The 24,974-nt window shown below is 40.9% G+C and overlaps 1 pseudogene; it reads left to right on the top strand.

The window, feature by feature from the left end:
* Nucleotides 1-22,294, top strand: part of LOC141420729 (protein unc-13 homolog C-like) — a 39,775-nt pseudogene extending 17,481 nt beyond the window's left edge.
* The last annotated feature ends 2,680 nt before the right edge of the window (nt 22,295-24,974 follow it).

Genomic DNA, 24,974 nt, shown 5'->3' with positions numbered 1-24,974 from the left:
GAACACAAAAAACAGATTAGTGGTTATATGTAAATGAGTGCCTCCATAGTTTGTTCATTTAAATAAGTAAATAAGTAAAAAATCCTTGAGAGGATTTTTATTAATTAGAAGTTTAGCAGACTGTTTATTCATAAGTTATTAGGATTCTTCATTCATATTTGAAATCCAACATTAGCTAAAAAGATATAATAACTGGTGGGTTCCCTGGAGAATTGAATATTCAATTTAATGTCTTACAATAGAAAGAGTAAAAGCACAATTACTTATAGTTAAGGAGCAAACCTGTATTTGCTTGCTTGAGGGCCAGAGAATAAATACGTATCTGTCTTCTGGTCATTTGCTTCTCACATCATCTATGTGATTACACTTATCAGCATATATTAGTTGTACAGGGGGGGTTTCATTGTTATATTTCCATATGTGCTTATGAGGTACTAGATTAGATTTACCCCCTCCATCATTCTCCCTTACCCCTTCCCCATCTCAAAACAATTTCAGAAGGTTTCACTGTTCTATTTTCATGAAAGTATACAAAGTACATCGACTATATTCACTCTCTCTTCCCTCCCACTTATGCCCACACCTGAACAGGACCTGTTTTACCTTCCTATCTTCCTGTTCTTCATTTTTTAAAGCGTGTATTAATTGTTGAAAGGTGTTTCCCCAGGGTATTTCACAATACTTTAATCAAATTAACCTCCTCCCTTACTCTTCCTTTCTCTATCCCCTCTTCCCCCCTGTTACTCAACATTTTGCTGTGTGTTTTGTTATGCCATCTTCACATCCAGATACAATGTATTTAGGTATTACCCACTCTCTATCTTTCTCTTTTCCTCTCCCACCTCCTCCACATATGAAGGAAAACATAACACCTTTGTCCTTCTGAACCTGGCTTACTTTCTTAACATGATGATCTCCAGTTCCACCTATTTACCTGCAAACAACATAATTCCATTGTTCTTTATGGCTGAATAATACTCCATTGTATGTGCAAACCACATTTCCTTTTTCTTTTCTTTTTTTCACATTTTCTTAATCCATTCATCAGTTGTAGAGCATCTGGGCTGTTTCCAAAGCTTGGCTATTGTGAATAGTGCTGCAATAAACATGGGAGTGCAAGTGGCTGTATTGTATCCTGACTTACATTCCTTTGAATATATGCTACAGAGTGGTATCTCTGAATAGGATAGTAGTTCTGTATTTAGTTTTTTGAGGGAACTACATAATGTTTTCCACAGTGGTTGTACTGTTTACATTCTTCCCAACAGTGGATAAGGGTTCCTTCTTCACTGCATCCTTGCCAACATTTGCTGTCTGTGTTATTGAGGATAGCCATTCTGACTGGAGTGAAGTGAAATCTCAGTGTTATTTTGATTTTCATTTCCTTTATGGTGTTTGTATCTCTTCTTTTGAGACTTGTTTTTTCAGTTTATTCATTCATCTACTTATTGGATTGTTGATTCTTTGGGAGATTAGTTTTTGAGCTCCCTGTATTTTCTGGTGACCAATCCTTTATCAAATATATAGCTGGCAAAGATTCTCTCCCATTCTGTAGGTTATCTCTTCAGTCTAGTAATGGTTTCATTTGCTGTGCACAAGCTTTTCAGTTTCATGCAGTCCCATTTATGAATCCTTTCTCTTAATTGCTAAGCTATTAGAGATCTATATGTTCCAGTGTTTTACCTATTCTTTCCTATAGTAGTTTCACAGTTTTAGTGCTTACATTAAGCCCTTTACTTCACTTTGACTTGATATTAGTATAAGGTGAGGGAGGTTTTAGTTTCATTCTTCTACTTGTGGATGTCCAATTTTCCTGGCACCATTTGCTGAAGAGACTATCTTCTCCAACATGTGTTTTGGGCTCCTTTGGCAAAAATCAAATGACTGCAGCTGTGTGGATTTGTGTCCGGGTCTATTCTGCTCCATTGGTTTTCATGTTTGTTTTTGTGCTAGTGCTATGCTGTTTTTATCTCTGTGCTCTGTAGTATATTTTGAAATCAGGTATTATGATACCTCCAATGTTGCTCTTTTGCTCAGGATTGTTTTGGCTATTTAGTATTTTTTGTGCTTCCATATGAAACTTAGGGTTGTTTTTTTCTGTGAAGATTGTTACTGGGATTTTGATGGTAATCACATTGAATATATAGATTGCTCTTGGTACTCAAGCCATTTTCACAGTATTGACTCTGCCTGTCCATGAGTATGGGAGGTCTTTCCATCTTCTTATATATTCTCCAATTTCTTTATTCAGTGATTTTTAGTTTTTATTGTGTAAGTTTTTTACTTCCTTTGTCAAATTTACTCCTCACTATTTAATTTTTTTTTCTGGTGATACTGGGGTTTGAACTCAAGAACTCATGCTTGCTAGGCAGGCATTCTATGACTTGAGCCACTCCACCAGCCCCTTAATATTTTTTTTTTGATGCTATTGTGAATTGTGCTGTTTTCCTAATTTCTTTCTCAGTCTGTTTATTGTTGGTGTATAAAAATGCTACTGATTTTTGTATATTGATTTTGTATCTTGCTAATTTGCTGAAAATGTTTATGAGATCTAACTAAGGTTTTGGTGGAGTTTAGGGTCCTTTAGATATAAGATAATATCATCTACAAACAGGGATAATATGATTATATTATTAAAATTATTATTATTATTATTCATTTTAGTCAAATATATTTTTATTTGGTAAAATTACATTTGAATCCAATATTTTCCTGTCTCAAGGCTATACCTACAGACTTGCTTTCATGTCTAATTTGTAACCACAGATCTCATTTCTCTACTTTTCTAAGCACAATTTCATCTCTTCTCCTTTTAATTATCTTTTTAACAGTAGTCATTTTAAAGTCTTTGATAATTTAATAATCTGTCATTTTTATGTCTTTCTTTTGACTTATTTTGCTTTGTTAAGGGTCACATTTTCTTCAAATAATTTTGATGCAATGCTGGACATAATACATCATGTTTTTATCTGGATATTTTTTCCAATGATAGTGTAATATCTGGCATGTAGTTTTGTGAATCAGCTTTAATATTTCTTTTTATACATTAGTAAGATAGGTGTTGAGTATCCTGAATACTAAAATATTATGTTTTGAGGTTCTTTACTCTGGATGATCAGAATCTGAACTCTGTCAGTAAAATTCTTCTTTGTCTTATAAAGTTTCACCTTATTCAGCACAGTAGCCTTGGCTACCCAAAAATCCAATCTCTGTCTTTACAAGTAGAGAGATTATTAGACTGTGTATGGGCCCTGCTCCCTATGCTGTGGCCAAGAAAAGGCCTCTAGGCAACTGAGAGAATTCTCAGCCTGAACCTTAATTGTCTCTCTCCTCAAAGAAATCATAGCCCTGTGCTGCCTTTTAACCAGTGTATGAAAACCTTTATTTCACATGTTTTATCCAGTTTTCTACTTGTTTGTTTTCAGAGACAAGCCCAGCATCCACTATTGTATTATAGTCAGAAATGGAACCTGGGTGTGGTGGCATGTCCTATAATCACAGCTATTTTGGAGGCTGTGGTGGGAAGGTTACTTGATTTCATGAGTTTGAGTCTAGCTTGGGCAATGCAGCCAGACCATCGTAGAATAAGAAGGAGGGGGAGAAGGAGGAGGAGAAGGAAGAGGAGGAGGAGGAGGAGGAGGAGGAGAAGAAGAAGAAGAAGAAGAAGTAGAAGAGGAGGAGGAGGAGGAAGAGGAGTGGGGGGAGGGGAAGGTCAGGAGGAGAAGGAGGAAGAGGAGGAGGAGAAAGAAATCTTTATTTAATTTTTGAGTGTTCACTATAAATACCAATTCCAGTCTAAATAATGTATATAAAATAAATATTTAGTAAAGGAAAAGAAATGATTTTCTCTATTTGTTTGCTTACAATGCATTGTAATTTTATGAGACTTCATGTACCATTTTATTTGTAGAATTTTCTTGCTTGTCTTTTTAAAATTCTTGGGAAAACAACACCTGTATTTTTAGGGCGAGTTTATTTTGAACTAGATTACTCAAATTACAAGAACAATTTATAACTTTAAAACTGACTCATGAAAACATTATGGGATCATTTTAAGATAATGCCTGAATTCTACTACCTTTCTTGTATATCTGCCTCCTCTGCCTACTATTGTGTTTCAGTTTGTATACCCATAAACTCTTACTTCCAGTATAGTGTTTACCTTCACATCCTTCAGTGCTGACTTCTTATGCTCTGTACACCTTCTTCTTTTTGCTTCCCACTTGCTATCCTCTTTACCATCTTCTCTGTCCTTTGATTGTCAAATAATGTGTTTTGGAACCTTCTACCACTCCCTCCTCTCTCCTCTACCCACCTTCTTCTGGGAAGAAGAATACAGTTCTCTTAACAACAACAACAGTAACAATAACATTCCCTTATTAGGAATCTGTGCCTTGGTTCAGATATATGTATATCCCATAGGAATCTTGGAAATCCTTATTTTTAACCAAGGGCAAAGATTTGGAAAGAATAACTTTCAATTTAAATAACTTATATTATTCCTACACATGTGTGATTTGTAGAGAAAGGTCAAGAAAGGAGCTCCAGTGAAAATTCATCATAGTTTCTCCAGATTATTGATACCTTCTCCCTTCAAAACACATTCAAACTTCAAACAGAAATTATGCAGTCGCTATAATACATTCACAATGGTCAACTTCGCTCTCAGTGAAAGCGGTTGCATTTTAAGGATTAGGGGTGTTTTATAGACGTCCTTCAATCAGATTTCTTTTTTGCTCTCTAAATCTGAAAATCTGAATTAGACCACACTGTTTCTTTCATTTCATTTATCTCAATAAGTGGTCTGAGAGGACTTTTTAGGGGGTTTCACATTTCAGAGTATCCCTTTTTTTCCCCTGCAGTAATGGGGCTTGAACTCAGAGCCTAACATTGAGCCATTCCACCAGCCCTTTTTTGCAATGGATTTTTTCAAGATAGGGTCTTGTGAACTATTTGCCCAGGCTGGCTTCTCTGTTCTGAGTTTGTGGAAAATATTCAGTTGAACAATTATGTTATTAAAGCATTGCTTCACTTGCAAAAATATGTAAAATATTTCTACTTTAATTATCAGATATATTTGGTATAAGTCCTAGAAGTAGTTCCATTAATAGGAATTATAGGAAATACATCCTAACATTTTGTATAGAACCATCTCTGTCTGCATTTGGATTGCTTGAGGTTTGAGAATGCCAACGAAAAATGAAGTGAAAAGAAACTTGCCTGATCTAGCTCATTATCATAAATAAGTGTGATTAAAAAACCCTGAATCCTATTTGCAAGATCTTTTGAATTAGGACAATGATTCCTGAAGAACCCATTACTTGGGTCCACTCTGAAAATACTTTGAACAATGTATTCCTTTATGAGTAAAAAGTTTTTATTCAAATGTAGATTTTCTAGAACTTGAGTATAGGACACATGACATGACCACTAAAACTTAAGAAGTGATGATGATGATACTGTAAAATAGTCAAACATACAAAAAATGAAGTGAGAGAAAAACAAAGCAATGATGAAAGCCAACTGAATGAAGACAAAAGGCACCTTAAGGAAAAAAATATGCATGAAAAAACAGTATTTGCTGCATACCCATTATCTTCTCTGCCCCTCTTCCATAAAAATAGAACCTTGATTTTGTTTGTTTGGTATGTCAAATTGCCTGTTTAACTATCTATACTTCTAAACTTTTTTTGCATCTAGAATTTGTATTACAGCTTCATCTATTTGACATAGTCAGAAGTCAATGGATAACTGTCAGAAGGTGCTGATAAATGCTGCCTTTCCTTCTCAGTTGCTTCTTTTTCTCTTTTTCTGCCAGAATCACATTTCAGAGGTAAGATATGGAGGTGACAGTGATTATGACAGAAATAGCTAAGGATTGCAGATAAGAAAAAGTAAAGGTACTATGTGTCTGTTACATCAGCTATGGGCAATGAACACAGGACTGGTTATGTGGAAAAAAAACATATATGGTTAAGGTATGGTAGGCAGTAATGTTGCATGCTTCTGAAAAAAATTTCATATTTCATGCTGACACAGATTATTATTTTATATTGGAAAATTACACATTTTATACATTGCATTTCTTCTTACCTAAGCCCTTATTTCCTTCCTGTTACAATAATATTCTAGGACAAAACTATATAACAAGAATTTTATAAATATAATCAAATCAATATTGAAAATAGTACAACAATTCACTAATATCTTTTGGAATATGCAAAAGCAAATACTTTAAAATATGAAGAAAATTTAATAATATAGAATCACAACTATTTTTTTGGTGGAATTGGGGCTTGAACTTAGGGCTTTGTGCTTGCAAAGCAGGTGCTCTACCACTTAAGCCATACCTCCAGTCTATTTTGTTCTGGTTCTTTTGGAGATAAGGTCCTGCAATTTGCCTGGGTTAGGCTGAAACAGTGATCCTCCTGATCTCAGCCTCCAAGCGAGGATTACAGGTGTGAGCCACTGGCACCTGGATATAAGGTAACTTTTAACAGGTTAGTAATAATCGATAATAGATTAAGCACTAAAAATTAAATTACATATTAAAATATTCAAATTAATTAACTGAAGCAAACTTTTGTAGCCTGTATACATTTACCTTACTTTCTGTTCAAATATCTAAGTGAAAATTCATATACTGAACCCTAAAGAAAAATCAGTATTTTAAGACTTTAAAAATAATTAGGCCAAAGCTTCTGAGCATAGTGTATTGAATAAAAGTCACAATCATTTAGGAATATGAAAGTTATTTCCCAAATAATCAGTGTGTGAATTTTCCCCTGCATAAGAAGGTGACCTGGGACTGTGACTTGGAAGGAGTTTTGAGATCTGGACCTTGGTGTTGGAATGGAGCATGCTGGAAAATGTGTATGGCAGAACTTAGGTAGAGACTTCCCCCTCCTTCCCAAATAAACAAAAAATATTATCTAAGTACAGCACCTTCAAAAGACCTAAACAGAGGGGTGTATTTACAGCACCAAGCAAAGCAACTAATATCAAGCAGAGTGGTTGTAGAGGAGAGGCAGAGCTTAGGGAGCTCACCTTTGTTGCTCCTGTACAGTTGAGGGGTCTCAGCTTTGGAAGTCCCAGGCTCAGTTCTCTTTAATGGAAATAACCAATTAGCAGTAAATATGGTGTGACTCAGTGTTAACTAAAAACAAGCTGAGACAAATTAATATTCAACTATTGAAAGATACAAACTGATTCCTTTTTTTGAGAGGGTCAATTTTGTGGTGACCAGTCAAGGCAGAATAGTTGGGGAACAAACTGCCCATATCTACTGAACCTCAGGATCTCAGACTTCAGAGCTGAGGATAACATACAAGACTCTTAGTTGGACACCAACACCACGAGATGTGTTCTTATCACCAGATCACTTACTTCTATCCTCAAAATGATACCTATCCTTTCAAAAACATGGGTGGTGCACGAGGTTAGAGCTTCAGCTTAACTTACAACAAAGTTTATGCCTCAAAACAAATCATATAGTACTATGCACTAGATGAAAAATTATATAGGCACTTCACTAGTTACTATGATTTTAAAATGACATTGAGACTATTCATGTTGTGATATCTATATTTATATAAGATCTGTGCAGACATCATGCTTGTAGCTATGTAAAAATAGCTAAAGATGGCAAAGCCCTTACAACATTATTTCTGTGTATACTCACATGAAGAAATTATGGTTTTTTTAGTTTAAGGTTAGCATTTATTCTTTAATGAAAAGTTATATAAAGAAATCTAATGAAATTATCATATTTATGTGAAGTATGTACAAAATTAGCAGTAGGTACTCTGGGGATAAAGAGATAAATAAGAAAAGGGCCCTTTTCTTAAAGAGCTCTATGGACCTGGAGAGACGCAACTTTCACACATAATATTGAAGAAAGTGGCAAGTGCTACAGGCGGGCTCATGATAAATGCTGTAGAGATGCAGGGAAGAAAGGGTTTGCCTTTACTGCGTTGCTTCATTTGTTTACATCCTTGCATAAAGGTCAACATTGTACTAGTGAATAACAAAGATAAATCCATAAAATAGGTCTGTGTGTACCTGTGAAACATTTTATTTCCAGTCATGTTTCAGAAAACAGGAACCTTAATGCTGATATTTCATTGGTTGTCTTTCTTCCCAGATTCAGAAATGGGTTGGCAGGAACAGGATAATTTAATTTCAACAGACCTGTTTTGATATGTCTGTAATTAATTTGAAACACACCTGGGAATTACAGTAGCTTAAAGATACCCTCAGCTCATTTTTGTCATTAAAAAGTAAGTTCACAGTGAATTTTAAATGTAAAAATAACTCTTTATGAGACTTTGATGGTGAGGCTTCAAAAAGCTAATATAATTTAAGTAATGGTTTATAGACTTCTGACAGCTGAACTCTGGACTTCATAAGCATTTCTAAAGCATTATAAAAAATACATCTCTTAGCAAATGTGAAATCTCATCCTTTCAAAATGGTCACCACCTGATACCAAAATGGAGAGCATACATAGAAAATAATTGGGAAAAGGACATCAAATATTTATGGTACCTACCATTTCATTTTAGTTTATAGTACTGTGATAGTCATGCAGATCACTATTCAATGTATTTCAATAGTCAAATGGCAGAATGAATAAAAAATTGAGTTGAACATTTTATTTCATTATCCAGTTTTCAGCCTTTATTTTAGGTTATAAAGAGACAAACATGGCGGCTCACAATGACTAAATTGGCTGAAAATCAACTGTCTAAAACTTAAATTACATTACTCAGAATATATTAAGAGCACAATTGATAATATTAGCATTTGGTGAATTACAAAATAATATTTAAGCATATTTTGATTGTACTTTGAATTCATTCACATGGATATTTTAAGATGTTTACTTAAAGACAAAGAAGCAATAATTTCTTTGGTAACTATATATATACAAATAGATAAATAACTACCATTTGATTTTAAAGGGATATTTTACATGACAATGGCACCTTTTTGTTCTAGCACACAGGTCCACTTCTGTAGTGTTATGAAGTTTCGGTATTCTGCAGCAGTAACTTTCTAACTTTTCTCAACTACAACTTACAGGAAGCAATACACTGTCGAATCACAGCCAAGAAGATAATCTAGTTTATTCCCTTCCTCTGAGTCTGAATCATGTCAGCCATCAGCATGGACGTGAAGCTCTTCTTGGTCCTAAGGCTAATGTGATTCAGCTCATCTGTAAAATGAGGGTCCTAACATTTGCCTTGAGTTTAGAGGATTAAGTCAAAAGATGCAGATAACAGACCTTGCAAGGGTGTTTCATACAGATGAGGCAATAGAGACAATAGTAGCTATTTCTACTACTATTATTAGTGAAATGATAAGATAACCTGTTTCAGCAACCTCTTTTAAACTATAATTTCAGGACATTTTTTTCTCTTATATCTCTCTTAGACAATTGAATTCCTCATCGTACAATTGGTACCATACATTTGTGTTTGGCAGTGTTCTCTAATCTGTTTCATGTTTTTCTCACTACCTTTCCATCAGGTTTATGAAGCCCAGTCTGAGGTTAGGAAACAAGTCTTATTGCAATTTTCTATCCAGCTAGGTACATAGTCAATTCTTAGCACACATTTGTTCAATGAGTGTGAATAAGAAAATAACTTTTTAAACTAATACATTCTTTTGTTCTTACAAAATGAATTTTATTTTTGAAAATGATACATGTGCATAATTTATAAGTTGAAGAAGACAAAAATAATATGTAATAAAATACAGAAAATTTCTGTCAAACTTTTTTTCCAATATTCTTCCCCAGAGACAATCCCTTTGGCTCTTTTAAAGATTTGTTCTCATATAGTACCATATTTCTAAACAATATGGATATATTCATATTTTGATTATTCCATTTTAGGTATTCTGTATTGATTATTTAATATCACAGTTGAGGATTTAGCTCCCTGAAACTTCCATCTCCTCTGCTTTCTTTCCTTATTTCCTATCATAAAGGTATTTAAAAAGTTTTTGTTTATATCTACATTTGTTAGGACCCGGAATCCTATTCCCCCGAGAGACAGAGAGCCAGGCGTGAATGCAATCAACAAAGCAGAGTTTATTGGACTGGCTAGCCAGGGTCGAGCTCCCACACGGACACGCAGGACCGGTTAGGAAAGCAAGACCCTGAGCCTCTTAGGGGGAAATCTTATATAGACTGCAGTGGCGTGCATATTTTTGTTATCAACATTAGACAAGCAGGCAGAGCACATCCTGCACGTACTTCACATCTTGCTCGTACCTCACATCTTGCTCGTATCTCACATCTTGCTCGTATCTCACATCTTGCATTCCTCACATTCTATATGCCCTAACTGAGCCCTGCCTCATTGCTTATCTTATCTACATGGGATGTTTGGTACTGGTTTCTCCAACAAGGGGGTTGGGGCCCGCTGAGACCTCATATTCCTTTCATTCCCCCCTTTCTTATGGCCTAAATTGAGGAATCATCCTCGAGAGGATGAAGAGCCTGATATTGTTGGCGGAGGACCAGAAGTTGGATAGTATTAATTCGACTTTTGACAAAAGTCATAAGTCGGTTTAGAATCCAGGGTCCTATGGTAACAAGCAGTAGGATGATTATTATTGGCCCTGCCAGTGCAGATAAAAGGGTAGCCAACCATGGGGACTGGTTAAACCAAGACTCGAACCAGCTTTCCCCTGCCTCTTTTTCTCGTTTTCTTTGTTCCAGGCTCTTTCGGAGTTTAGACATGGAGTCACGAACAACTCCAGTATGGTCAGCGTAAAAACAACATTCTTCCCCTAGAGCAACGCATAGTCCCCCTTTTTGGAGGAACAACAAGTCCAGACCTCGTCGGTTTTGAAGTACTACCTCAGACAGAGAAGTGAGGGATTTTTCTAGGTGGCTAATGGAGGTTTCTATTCTCTCTATATCTTCGTCTATGGCTGCGCGCAGCGAAGACATCCCTTTATGTTGAGTAGCCAGGGAGGCTATGCCGGTCCCTGCCCCAGCCACCCCTAGGCTAAGTAGGGTAGCAATGGTTAGTGTAGAAATAGGCTCTCTCTTCTTTCTCTCACCTGTTCCTATATTCCAGTATGAATATAGACTTTCCTCCGAATGATAGAGGATGCGGGGCAGCACAACCACTATAACACAGAATTCTTTAGAGCTGTTAAACACCTTAGTTGATAGGCATGGGGTGAGTCCGGACCGCGAGCATAGCCACCACCCATTGTCCTTTGGAATTACCCATTTAATAGCATTTCCCCAGGTAGAACTGGCGTTAATAACAGTACATAAGTCCCGTCTGTTCTTTGGCACTTTTCCTAAGCAGGTTCCTTGGCCGTTTACCTGCTGTATGGTCAGACCTCTCTTACGGTCTCCCCAGGAACATTGAGTAGGGTTTTCCTCAGATGAGGTATCGTGAGTGGTGTTTAGCCCTATTGCCTCATAGAATGGGGGCCTCACATCATAACATAACCAACAGGAGTTAGTCATGTTAGGGTTGGTGTGGTTTAACGTCAGGAAGGCAGCACCCATTAGCCCCCAGAGGGGGTCTTTAGATGCGGTCATGAGACTGGGCCTCACCAGGGGAGGGCTGGTTTCTGATGGTCTTGGAGTTGTAACATTAGCCCGAGCTATGGTAGAGGGAAGGTGGTGAGTTGTGGAAGGTTGGGGAGATGGCTTTACATTGGGCGGCCTAAGTACCTTATTGGGGCCTACTGCTGTGGACGGTGGCCCTATGGGCTCAATTTTTAATCTGACCACTATGGTCGAGCCAGCATGTCCACCATATTTATAAAATACAAGTCCCCATACCTTACCTTGTATCCACCCAGGGGTGTCCTTCTTGCCAGTTTCAGTGAAAGTGACCTTGATTCTATCTAGATCCGTGGGCTGGCATTTATGGGTGGGTATTGGAATTCTGTGCCCCCTTAATATCCCATTTACAAAGGCAAATTTGACTAGGTCTGATTTTGATATCCCCCATTTCCATTCACTATCATTGGATGTGACACATGCCCATGACCTACAGAAGGAGTATTGTATCCCCCCACATTCCTGGTTCTTTTTGTGGCCGGGGCAGGCATAAAACCCATAACGTCGGGCTGACTCCGGGGCAGTAGACTTGTAGGCAGGATTGATGTCTCTGAAGCAGAACTGAAGCTCCGGCCACCAAGTTCCTATGGGGGCAGTGCGAGTAGTCTCGTTGAGGGTGGTATGAGTCTCCCCATCGGTGAGTATCCAGGTTTGCTTATAGGGCTGGTGAGGGTTGGTTTCTGCGAGGCTCCCGCTCTGGGCATTGAGCAAGATCAGAGCGATCAGCCACCCCATCCGTGGCTGCTCCTGAAGGCTCTGCATGTTCCCGGGGCCACAAAAGCTTTAGCTTTAATGGGTTGTCTGGGTGCCGCCGTACAGTCCACTCCTTGACCCCTTCTTGTTTTTGATGATTGGCTCGACGCACGTGGGAGTGGTGGATCCAAGGTCCGATGCCATCAACCTTGAGGGCGGTAGGGGTAGTAAACAGTACAACATAAGGTCCTTTCCATCTAGGCTCTAGGGTTTTGGACTGATGCCTTTTAACCCATACCATGTCACCCGGGACTATGCCATGTTCCGGAGCCGGGTCCCTCTTAACAGCGTGGTATGCTTGAATTAAGGGCCAAATCCGTTGTTGCACTTTAGCTAAAGCCTGCAACATGGTCAGGTAATTTGGGGCCAGATCACCTAGTTCTGGGCTTAAGGTCCTCTGAATGATGGGGGGTGGAGCCCCATACAGGATCTCAAAGGGAGTTAGCCCATGGACATAGGGGGAGTTCCGGACTCGGAAGATGGCCAAGGGAAGGAGCGTCACCCAATCACCGCCAGTCTCCAGGGCCAATTTGGCTAAAGTCTCCTTTAGTGTCCTATTCATCCTTTCTACTTGCCCTGAGCTCTGGGGGTTATATTCACAATGTAGCTTCCAATTGGCCCCCATAGTCTGGGCTAGTCCCTGCAGGACCTTACTAACAAAAGCCGGACCGTTATCTGACCCAATTGCCTCGGGCACCCCATATCTGGGTATGATTTCCTCTAGCAAAGCCTTTGCCACTACCTGACTCGTCTCCTTCTTTGTAGGAAAAGCCTCCACCCAGCCTGAAAAGGTATCTATGAATACCAGCAAATATTTGTACCCAAACTTTCCCGGTTTTACCTCAGTAAAATCCACTTCCCAACTTCTTCCCGGAGCCCTCCCCCGTTCCCGAGTACCTGTATGGTGCCCCTCCCTTCGTCCTGGTTTCATGATTGTGCAGCTGGCACAATCTTCCACAATTTGGCGGACTGCTATGGTCTGGTTCGGAAATCGGAGCTGCGCAGATGTCAACAAGTCTAGTAATTTTCTCCGCCCCAAATGGGTGGACTTATGTAAGTTAGCCAACAGGAATCGTCCGAGTTTTTCAGGCAGAATTAACTTGCCTTCCAAGTCGCTTTTCCATCCGTCTTCCCCGTCTCTAAAGGGGGAGTGGGCTCTCATCCAAGTGAAATCCTCTGTGGAGTATTCTGGTCGGGGGGGTAGCGGAGGGAGCTCTGGGACCGGCACGTCTATCGCCGCAACCGTGGAAGGTTGCCCTGTCTCCATGGGAGGACTCACCATTGCTACTCTCTTTGCTTCTTGATCTGCTCTGTTGTTACCGACAGCTTCCGGCGTCTTGGCAGACTGGTGGCCTGGGACATACATCACTGCCACTGCCTTCGGTTTTTCCACTGCCATTAATAGACGCTGGACTTCGGCTAGGTTCTTTAGATGTTTTCCTTCTGCTGTGCGGAATCCTCTTTCGCGATAGATGGCCCCGTGGACATGGATGGTACCGAAAGCATAGCGGCTATCGGTGTAGATATTGACTCGCTTTCCTTTTGCCCTCTCCAGGGCCTCTGCCAAGGCAATTAATTCCGCTTTTTGGGCTGATGTTCCGGGTGGGAGGGCGCTGCTCCATACCGTATTTCCTTCTTGGTCGACTACAGCTGCCCCTGCCCTTCGGGCTCCATCTTGGAAAAAACTGCTTCCATCCGTGTACCAGTTTAATTTGCAGCCGGACAGGGGGGTATCCTTTAGGTCAGCCCGTACCTGTGTAACTTCGGAGAGGAATTCTTTGCAGTTATGGACAGGTGTCTGCAGTTCCGGGTTAGGCAACAAGGTGGCAGGGTTCAGGATTACGGGATCTGTGAATGTGATCCGAGGGGAATCCAACAAGAGCCCCTGGTAGTGGGTGAGCCTGGCATTCGTCATCCATTTCCCAGGGGGTTGTTTAAGGATTCCCTCCACCGGGTGAGGGGCCGTTACCCAGAGGGCCTGTCCAAAGGTTAGTTTATCGGCTTCTCTCACCAGCACGGCAATGGCCGCTATGATGCGGAGGCAGGGGGGCCATCCTGCCGCTACTGCGTCTAATTTCTTGGAAAAGTATGCCACTGGTCTCTTCCAGGGACCTAGCTGTTGGGTCAAGACTCCTTTGGCTACCCCCTTTTTCTCATCTACAAACAGAGTGAATGGTCTTGTAGGATCTGGCAAGGCTAAGGCAGGGGCCTGCAAAAGAGCGTCTTTTAGCTGATCAAAGGCCTGTTGTTCTCTCTCTCCCCAACTCCAATCTGGAGCTTCTTTGGTGGCCTCATATAGGGGTCTGGCTATTTCCGCAAATCCTGGAATCCAGAGTCTACAGAACCCCGCGGAGCCCAGGAATTCTCTCACCCCCCTAGTGGATGTCGGGGATGGGATAGCCAGAATAGTCTGTTTCATGGCATCAGTCAGCCACCTTGCCCCATCTGCAATCCGATAACCCAAATACGTCACTGACCTTTTACAGATGTGAGTTTTCTTGGCACTTGCCCGATACCCCAGCTCACCTAATTCCGTTAGCAGGTGTTCAGTAGCCTTGATGCACTCCTCTCGGGTTTCTGCCGCTAACAGTAAGTCATCAACATACTGTAATAGAGTGACTCGTGGGTGGCTCCGACGAAAAGGTTCCAGGTCCTGGCTCAGGGCCTCATTAAACAGGGTGGGAGAGTTTTTAAATCCTTGCGGCAGTCTGGTCCAAGTGAGCTGTCCGGATTGGCCCCCATCTTCTTGCCATTCGAAAGCAAATAGCGGCTGACTAATTTCTGACAATGGAATGCTGAAGAAAGCATCTTTCAAATCAAGGGTTGTATACCATACTTGCGAGGGGGGTAGGTGGCTGAGCAAGGTATAGGGATTTGGAACGGTGGGATGAATGTCCTCCGTCCGCTCGTTTACCTTTCGTAGGTCTTGCACAGGCCTATAGTCCCCGCTTCCCGGCTTTCGGACGGGGAGCAGAGGAGTATTCCAGGCAGACTGACAAGGTCGCAGTACTCCTTCCTTTATTAGCCTGTGGATATGAGGGGCTATGCCTCTTCGGGCCTCCTCAGGCATAGGATACTGTTTCACCCGAATGGGGAGAGCAGAAGCCTTCAATTGTATAACTACGGGCGGGAGGTGTTTGGCGAGGCCGGTTCCCGCAGTCTCCGCCCAGGCCGTGGGAAATCTTTTTACCCAATGAGTCATGTCCCCTCCTGGTTCCTGTTGACTCTCAAACAGACGATGCTCGTCAGCCAATGATAGGGACAAGACATGAATCGGGCTCCCTTCTCGATCAGTCACAATTATTCCATCTGGTTCAAAATGGATATGGGCCCCTATTTTGGTGAGTAGGTCCCGTCCGAGCAGGGGAGCGGGGCTCTCAGGGACGACCAAGAAGGAGTGTGTGACCTGGTGTTTTCCTAAGTTCACCTTTCTTTTGGTAGTCCATGTACATAACTGCGTACCAGTGGCCCCCTGAACAACACTTGTTCGTGCCTTGTTCAAAGGTCCATGTGCCTTGTTTAAAACCGAATATTGGGCGCCGGTATCCACCATGAACCCCATCGGCTTCCCCTCCACATGCATTGTTACCCAGGACTCGGGGAGGGGGTCTGAGCCCCGTCTCCTTCAGTCCTCTTCTCCGGCTAGTAGGACTCTGGCCTGCTCTACTGCTCGTTCCCTTTCCCTGTTTTCCCCCGGTCTCCTTCCAAACCCTCTTCTTCCCTTTAACTTAGGACATTCTCTCTTCCAATGCCCGGTTTCCTTACAGTAAAAACAGTGTTCCTTATCCGGGGTCCTGGCGTGGCCCCCTCCTCTGGGTTGGTCCCGGACACCCGCTAGGAAAATACGAGCCATTTCTCTCTGTTGCTTTCGGTTTTCCTTAGCCTGGAACTCCCGGTCCTCCTTTCTCAATTTCTCCTGGGCTTCCCTGTCTTCCTTTCTCTGTCTTTCCTCCCTTTCTTCTGGAGTTTCCCTAGCGGTAAAGACCTTTTCTGCTACCTGTAGCATTTCCCTTATAGTCATCTCCCCTAAGTTTTCCTGTTTATTGAGTTTTCTCCTAATGTCTGGGGCTGCCTGATTAATGAATGAGAGTACCACAGCAGACCGGTGGAGGTCCGCCTCAGGGTCAATCGGGGTGTACTGACGGTATGCCTCATAGAGGCGCTCTAAGAAACCGGCCGGGCTTTCGTTTTCCCCTTGAATGACTGCTTTTACTTTTGCAAAATTGGTGGGCCTTCTAGCGGCCGCTCGGAGACCGGCCATAAGAGTCTGGCGGTAGATCCGAAGACGCTCCCTACCTTCTGCGGTCCCGAAATCCCAATCAGGCCGGCGTAGGGGAAAAGCCTCGTCTATGGCCGGTTGGAGAGTTGTGGGTCTCCCATTATCCCCCAAGACATTCTTCCTCGCTTCGTTGAGGATGCGCTCTCGTTCCTCCGTCGTAAAAAGAGTATTGAGCAGCTGATGACAGTCATCCCAAGTGGGGCGGTGTGTATGCATGATGGACTCCAGGAGATCTATGAGACACTTGGGGTCTTCAGAAAAGGGCGGGTTCTGCGTCCTCCAGTTATATAGATCACTGGAGGAGAAGGGCCAGTACTGAAACTGTTGCCCTCCTCCCGGTCCCCCTTGGCCCACCATCCAGACTGGAAGTGTAGGGACAGTTTCCTCCCCCTGTGTTGATGAGGGGGGCCCGTCTTCCCCCTCCCTTTCCCGGATCCCTCGGGGGCGAAGTCTTCGACCCATTCCTCCTCCTGCTGCCAGTCCTGTTGAGGAGGATGAGGAAATTTCCTCCTCCGGGGCACTGGCTTGGCCAGGGGGAGTCACGTATGGAGGCGGCCGATCTTCCTCTGCCCCTGCGAGGGATGGGTAAAGGGGGGAACTCTCTGGTAAGACCGGAGATGGTGAAGGAGATGCCCTAATTTGAGGACCGGTCAAGGTGGGAAGAGGAAGTTTTTCCTCCTCCTTTATGACCAAGGCGGGCGTGACTGGGGTTTTAGCCCCGGGGGCCGAACTGGAGGGGTGGGTCAGAAAAACTGTTAACCAAGGGGGAGGGTTCCTCACCAGATCCTCCCAAACCAAAATGTAAGAAACTTGGTCTGGATGGCCTCGATTGTCTGGCTGAAAAATGACTGCTTTAACCTTAGTGATCAGGTCTAGGGAGAGGGAACCTTGAATGGGCCACCCGACTCCAAAGGTGGGCCACTCTGCAGAACAAAAGGTGTCGAACTTACCTTTCTTGATGACCAGACCCGCATTTAAGGCCCTTTCTTTAACTTCTGGAAAGTGAGAAAGGATCAGAGACTTTGGGGTTGTTTGTCCCTGTCCCATTGTGGAAGGAGACTCAAACACCAAGAGAGATAGAACAAAAAGGGTAAAGGCAACAATAATTCCACACACACACAACACTCTCCAGCACTCGCTCGGACCGGTCCTTCTCTCACACTGGTGCGCACCCCATTCAACCTCCTCACCGTCCAACTGGGATATCAGGCCGAAAGGCGTCCACTTGACGGGTGGTCGGTCGACTAGCTCAATTAGTTCTTCACCTGGCGCCAGGGTTCCTAAAATGCTCGAGCCCAAATGAGAGGAAAGCCTCTCCCAATAGGACCCTGTGGTCCTCCTTGCGAGATTCCCAGAATGAATCTCCCTGGGGATTGGCCGAATCCCCGCCGCGGCCCAAATGGAACACTCAAGTTCCTCCAAATGAGGGTCTGGGATCCCCTCCCAACGCCTAGGACTTGGGATCGCCCCTGCTTTCTCGCAGGCAGGTTCTGTCTCTCGAGAAAATGAAATCTCGGTGGAACCTCCAAATGTTAGGACCCGGAATCCTATTCCCCCGAGAGACAGAGAGCCAGGCGTGAATGCAATCAACAAAGCAGAGTTTATTGGACTGGCTAGCCAGGGTCGAGCTCCCACACGGACACGCAGGACCGGTTAGGAAAGCAAGACCCTGAGCCTCTTAGGGGGAAATCTTATATAGACTGCAGTGGCGTGCATATTTTTGTTATCAACATTAGACAAGCAGGCAGAGCACATCCTGCACGTACTTCACATCTTGCTCGTACCTCACATCTTGCTCGTATCTCACATCTTGCTCGTATCTCACATCTTGCATTCCTCACATTCTATATGCCCTAACTGAGCCCTGCCTCATTGCTTATCTTATCTACATGGGATGTTTGGTACTGGTTTCTCCAACAAGGGGGTTGGGGCCCGCTGAGACCTCATATTCCTTTCACATTCATTGCTTAAATTATGATGACATAAGTAATAAACAGCCTTTTGGTACCATTCTTCCCAAGATCATTGGATATCAGGTAGTCTGTCAGCTGTTACAGAATCACCCATTTTGGGATCTCCATTACTTTCTATTTGTCTTTAGAGACATTGCAGAGAACTTACCATGACAAAAATTCCCTTCATTTTCTTTTTCTTTCTTTTAGCTGCAGTGGGGTTTGAACTCAGGACCTCATGCTTGCTAGGCAGGCGCTCCTACCATTAAGCCATTTTGCCAGACTCCTTCATTTCTTGCAACATGGTGTCCTGATTCCTTGATCCTCATTTTCTCTTTCTTGATTACTCTTGCTTTATTAGAGCATATCCTTTATTTCCTGAAAAAGGGTGCATAAAAACTACAATATTTAAGAATTTGCATACCAACAAATGTCTTTGCTTTATCACAACACTGGTAAGCTAGGCATCAGTTTTTGTATTGAAGATATTTTTTCCTTAAAATTTTGAAGTTGTTTGTTCATTCTCTTTTTGAGACCACTAGTGCTATTGAAATGCTTGAAACTAATTTGATTCCTCAATTTTTCCATGACTTAATATCTTATTTTTTCTCCCATTAAGTTTAGCTCTGTTATCCTGAAATTTCACTTTTAGGTTTGAGTGCTATTTTTAGTGGGCATGTTAAATCCAAAAACTCATTTCTTTCAGGACTGGGAAATTTTCTTTAATTATGCTCCTTTTTTTTTTTTTGGCAATACTGGGGTTTGTACTCAGGGCCTATGCTTGCTAGGCTTCCTAGGCAGGCACTCATCACTTGAGCCACTCTGCCAGCCCTGTTTTGTGTTGTGTTTTTTCCAGATAGGGTCTCAAGAACTTTTTGCTGGGGCTGGCTTTGAACCTCCATCCTCCTGATCCCTGTGGAGCTGGTGTTACAGGTGTGAGCCACGGCACCAGGCTTTAATTATACTTTTGATGATTCCCTGTTTAATCTAATTTCTGTTTTTGAAACTTATATGATTCAAGTGATGTCCTTCCTACATTTTCTCATCTTCTCTTTTTTTTTTTTTCCTCATTTCTTAACTCTTTGTCTTCTGGTTCACTTCCTTAACATTATCTTTCATTACTGCTATTGAGCGTTCCATCTCTACCATGTTTCTTTTTGGTTTTCAAAATTCTTGTTTGATTTAGCATCCTGTTTTTGTTTCATGGGTGCAATATTTTATTTCTCTGAGAATATTTTAAGTTTCTTTTCCTTCCTAGGTTGTTGTGTCAACTATTGTTTTTGTCTTCATTTTTCATGTTAGAGTTTTCCTCAGGTGTTCCCTTGTCCTTGTCTTTTCTTTGTTTTCAGTGTGGGGAACTGAAAACTTGTCAACATTGAGCCAGCCTTCTGGAAGCCATGAAGGAAGAATGCAGGGGTCTCAGCATTCAACATTCAATGTTTATGCTCACTTATTTGCCAGTTTTCACACTTTGCCTATGCTTTGTGAAAATGGAGATGAACTAATGTAATATTTTCCTTTCCTGCTAGCTCTTTGTTATGCTTCCGCACTGGGATACTCAGAAGATGTTACTGGTGGAAGGGCTGTTCCTGTGGCAGCTCCTGCAGTATGAGTGGCTTCTGCAGTACCCTGCTCTCTTCAGTGCTGACAGCTTCTTCAGTGCTCAGCTTTGAAGCTCTTAACTTGTAGCAGAACCCAGCAGCCAGGAGCTTCTTCAGCATCTTCCCAATCATAGTGTCCCCAGTGAGCCATCTACCTATAAATAGCTTTCCCTGGAATCCTAGAGGGTGTGTTTTCAGCAAATACCACCAGTGTAGCATCCCAATATCCTTTGTGCATCCAGTGAAGTGCTGGTACTTCTGTCCTCCTTCAATTGGCCTGGATTTCAGCCTACAGGTCAGAAAGCTGGAGAGTAGACAGAAGCAGATTCTTCTTTGAGCTCTGTCTCATCCTAAGGCACAGGGGCTACTCCTTATATCTGCTGCTTCTGCACTTGACCCATTTCTCAAACCCTTCTTGCTTTAGTTGGTTTTTCAGATAGGGTCTCCTGCTTCTGCCCAGCTGGCCTCAGACTAATGTCTTTCTACTTTCTCCTCTGGAGGAGCTGAGATTTTAGGCATGTACCACCATACCCAGCCTCCTTTTGCTTCTTATTAGTTAATGCCTGATTATTCTAATTTCCTGTAATTCTTTCCTGACTGGTACACTCACTTAAAGCCCAGGATAACAGCACACCTTGCTATGCTCCTCATCACCTGCATGTGCATCTATTTAATTTACTTTAATTTAATTCCTTGTTATCCTGACTATGCTGTTCTATGCTCCTCATCTGTAAACACTCATTTTCAAGAGTCTAAATTACTTGTAGTTTTCAGGATCTCCAACACAAATTCATATCTAGGGCTTTAAATGTATACAGTTTGCTCACTCTAGACATACTTAAATTCATTAGCTTGGAGCTTTTATCTCTCAGGATTGCCTAAGTGCCCCTTTCCTGAAAAGCCTTCTTTGACCCTTGTTTTACCTCTCATTGCCTTTAGGGCACAAGCTATTTGCAGGCTGTTTTCTCTGGTTTATAGTGAACCTTTTATCCTCTTTATTATCAGACCTAGCACATTGCCCTTTTGTCACATTTTAAGGACTCAATAAACCTCTGTGAAACAGTGAACAGTGAACAGTGTATTGTTTAAGGCATTTAATTTATCATGTCCTCTATAGAGAACTGAACTATGAATATAAAGCAAGATAAAGGTGAAATTTCAGAGGAGGGAAAATGTTCAATGGCAGGATGATTCTCACTTGATATGAGGCCCTGTTTCCACTGCTGTCATCACAATTATGCTGTACCACCCAAGTGTCTCAAAGTAGCTGTCAGACCAGCTTGAGTTAAAGCTCTTCATAACTCACCCAACTGGAAGAAAGTGACACAGGTGGCTCTGATTTAGAGAAAAATCAGTCCTCGGTGTATTCCAGCATTCTGGCAGACATTTGTTTTTATAGGTCAAAAGGCAGAACTGAGAATTTGTGGTTATCAAAATATAAGATATGATTATTTCATAGATTCTTAATTTGACAATTCAAAATTCTACACTATATGCCTTCTTGCTAGTGTTTCCCATGGGCTGGCCAAACATCCTGCCACCATCAAGCTTCCTGTCAGCACCACTAACCTCTCTGGGACCTCTTACTCCTTCAGAGATTCAGTAGGCCAGATATACGTCATGAGGGTGTGGCTGACACTCCAGTAAGCATAAAGTCACTGTGAAAGTAATTGCTGTTAATGACTTTAACCTTTAAAACCACAGCAATGCTCTGCTCCTTTGTGGAAGTTTGCATATTGGAACCCAACCTTGGAGGCAAGAAGAGAAACCGAGGCACAAAGACAAAAAGCAATATATATTCACCAAAGTCCAATGAAACATTGCAGTTTATTCTGGGTCACAAAAGCTACCAAGGGGCTCCTGAACTTCACTTGTCAGTTAAGGACTCCTGCTTTGCCCAAGAAGATTGAATTATTAGAATGACAGTAATCCATCCACAGAACATGGCAGAAAAGAAAGTTATGGGGCATGATACCCTCTTTTGAAAAAAGTATCTCTATGGATTTAATTTGTTTGACTATCCTTAAAATACTCTCTCAGAGGATCAGTGACGATGTAGCTAAATTCATGACTTGAATCTGAAATGAGATCTACTTAAGAGAGTGCTTAGAACAAGTACTGAAGAGACCATTTTGAGAGTTCATACGCTGTCATTGTATGACTCCTGCATGCATTTGCAGATACATGGGCGTGATTATTCACTACTTTTCAATGTTTGCCAGTACTCAAGTACAGTGTCTACAAGATATGTAGAGAACTTGCTAAATTTTAGACTAAATTCTGGTATTTAGGAAATAAATGTTCCATAAAGTGCCAAAATTATGTTGTAAAGTGAAATAGAAAGACTACCTTGGTAGTAGTCATTGCCAATTTCTCACCCATAAAACAAACTAAAAACCAGACTTTTGAGTTTGTTCATTAGCAGTCTTTGTTAGTTTACATCGTCACCATCAGAAAGCATTTGTTGCTCAAATTCTGCTTTATTCAGCCTTTCCAAACACCCCTTTCTACTTAACTAGGAATGCAGCAACTTCTAGAAAGCATTTGCAATTTTAGAGTTGTGATGATTTTTGCATGCAAATTAAATTGAAAAATTAGGAAATATTTTATGCTGACTAGTTTGCAACCTTGCTGAAATATCACTGTGGAGAAACACTATTGAGAAGAAGACTTGCACAAATCAATGCTAAATAGCTTGTTAACATTTGATATATTGACGAAAAATGTAATCTTTAAAACTGACAAGTTTTGTGAAAAAAGGTTGGTGGATGCATTTTCCATATACCATTAAGTCTCAGCTTTATCATATTTCATTCTTTGGAGAGTCATAGGATTAATGGCTTAGAAGTTGAATGTAAGGTTTGTTTTTTAAAATTACCTGTGATAACTATACTGTTAGTATTTTCCCTCTGAAGTTTATGACTATCTCTTATTTACTTAACTCTATAATCAGTTAAATATTTCTTTTAAAAAATCTTCAGTGAATATACTGAATGCACCCTTACTATATATTGCACTGCAGCCAAAGTCATGGCTTCATCTGTTTAGTGAAAAGTATAACTCTGAAGAAATTGTAATTTGTGTTATTTGTATGTCAACATGATAGATAAATGCATGAGATACAATAGGAAAACAACAAAGCTCAGTAAGAAAAATACATATAGGTTGTTTTTTGATTATGAAATAGATCAAGTATTTGCATTTTCTGGATTTTTATTATGTGAATTTTTTAGAGTCTATACCTAAATACTTGACTGCAGAACAGTATGTAATTGTAACTTATAGTTATAATTGTTAGTGGGTTACAAGCATGTGCAGAAAAACCATTTTGCATTGATTGGTGTTTTGTAAATGACATGATCTGATATGCTAAGAAAAGAAGTGAATATTGTCATCTCTCTCAGTATTTCCATCCTGCTATTACTAGATAGACCAGTGAGATTGGCAAATTCATATTAAATTTTTAGGCAATTGCTTGTTAATGCAGAATGTGCATAACTAAATGCACATTATGATAGGATCATCTGGCATATGCATTAATAAATGGAAGAACATCGAGCACATGCAAAAACTCCAGAGTTGGGATCTATTTGTGCTAGAATTTAGTCAATACAAAAAGACTATTATAAACTACTTGACTACAATTACTTGTTTCTGATGAAAATAACATATTAGTCTGCAATAATTGGAAAAAAAATAATTTCTACTATGAATCAGAGTCCTGAATTTTCTAAGTACTGTCTCAATGATTGGCTTTTAATTGTGAATATTTAAATGTGTACTAACCAGGTTTCTATTTTGTTCAGACACTGTGCAGGTGGATAGAGATAAAATGTTAGATAAATTTTAGAGCACCAGCAGGGCACTGGTGGCTCACATCTATAATCCTAGCTACTCGGGAGGCAGAGATCAGGAGGAGCATGGTTTAAAGCCAGCCCAGGCAAATAGTTCATGAGATCCTGTCTCGAAAAAACCCAACACAAAAAAGGGATGGTTGAGTAGCACAAGGTGTAGGCCCTGAGTTCAAATTTCAGCACTGCAAAAAAAAAAATTAGAGCATAAAGTTGTCCATGGCACAATTTGTTAATAGCAACAATATGCTTATTGAACAAGCAATACTTAGAATGCTTGCATTTGAACAGTGCTTATACTCACTTAAAGAAATTTGACACTTAAAATATATCTGTAAGATTTGCAGAAATAATTCTCCTCATTTTACTGTGGGAAGAACTGAACATACCCTGGGGTTACCTATAAAAGTCACATGACCAGTATACTGGAGAATTTTAATAGAAAACTCTCTGTACTCTTCTGGGGTAAGTATATCATTTTGACAGAGTAAACTATAAAAAAGAAAATCAGTATTTTAATTAACTTTTTTTTTTTAAATATAGAGATTCACACAAAATTTGGCTACTGAATGCACATCAACAAATTAAACAGCAAATGCCAGGTTTTTCTAAGTAAACTCAAACAAATCAATTCAAAAAACCATCCTATTATGACCTTAACAATTGCTTAATTGTTGTTTTGGAAAGCTAAATTCCCTCCTAATGATTTTAAATAAAATCAACAGCAAATTGGAAGTGAATATAGAGAGTACCATGAAGGACCTGGTCAAACCAGAAAGTGATAAATCCACCCATTCAGTTATTCATCAAATTCTCCTTCTTAGTTTTAGCCAATGAGGTAGACACATATAGATAGAAAAACAAGAATCTCTTGTGGTAACACATGGTCCCCCCCAAGAACCCAGAGATGGGACTGAGTCACTTGTTCAGGGAAATCAG

Source organism: Castor canadensis, chromosome 1, assembly GCF_047511655.1.
Source record: "Castor canadensis chromosome 1, mCasCan1.hap1v2, whole genome shotgun sequence".
In the NCBI taxonomy this organism is placed as follows: domain Eukaryota; kingdom Metazoa; phylum Chordata; class Mammalia; order Rodentia; family Castoridae; genus Castor; species Castor canadensis.
The sequence above is the reverse complement of the archived record's forward strand: the minus strand, read 5'-3'. Positions and strand labels throughout refer to the sequence as shown.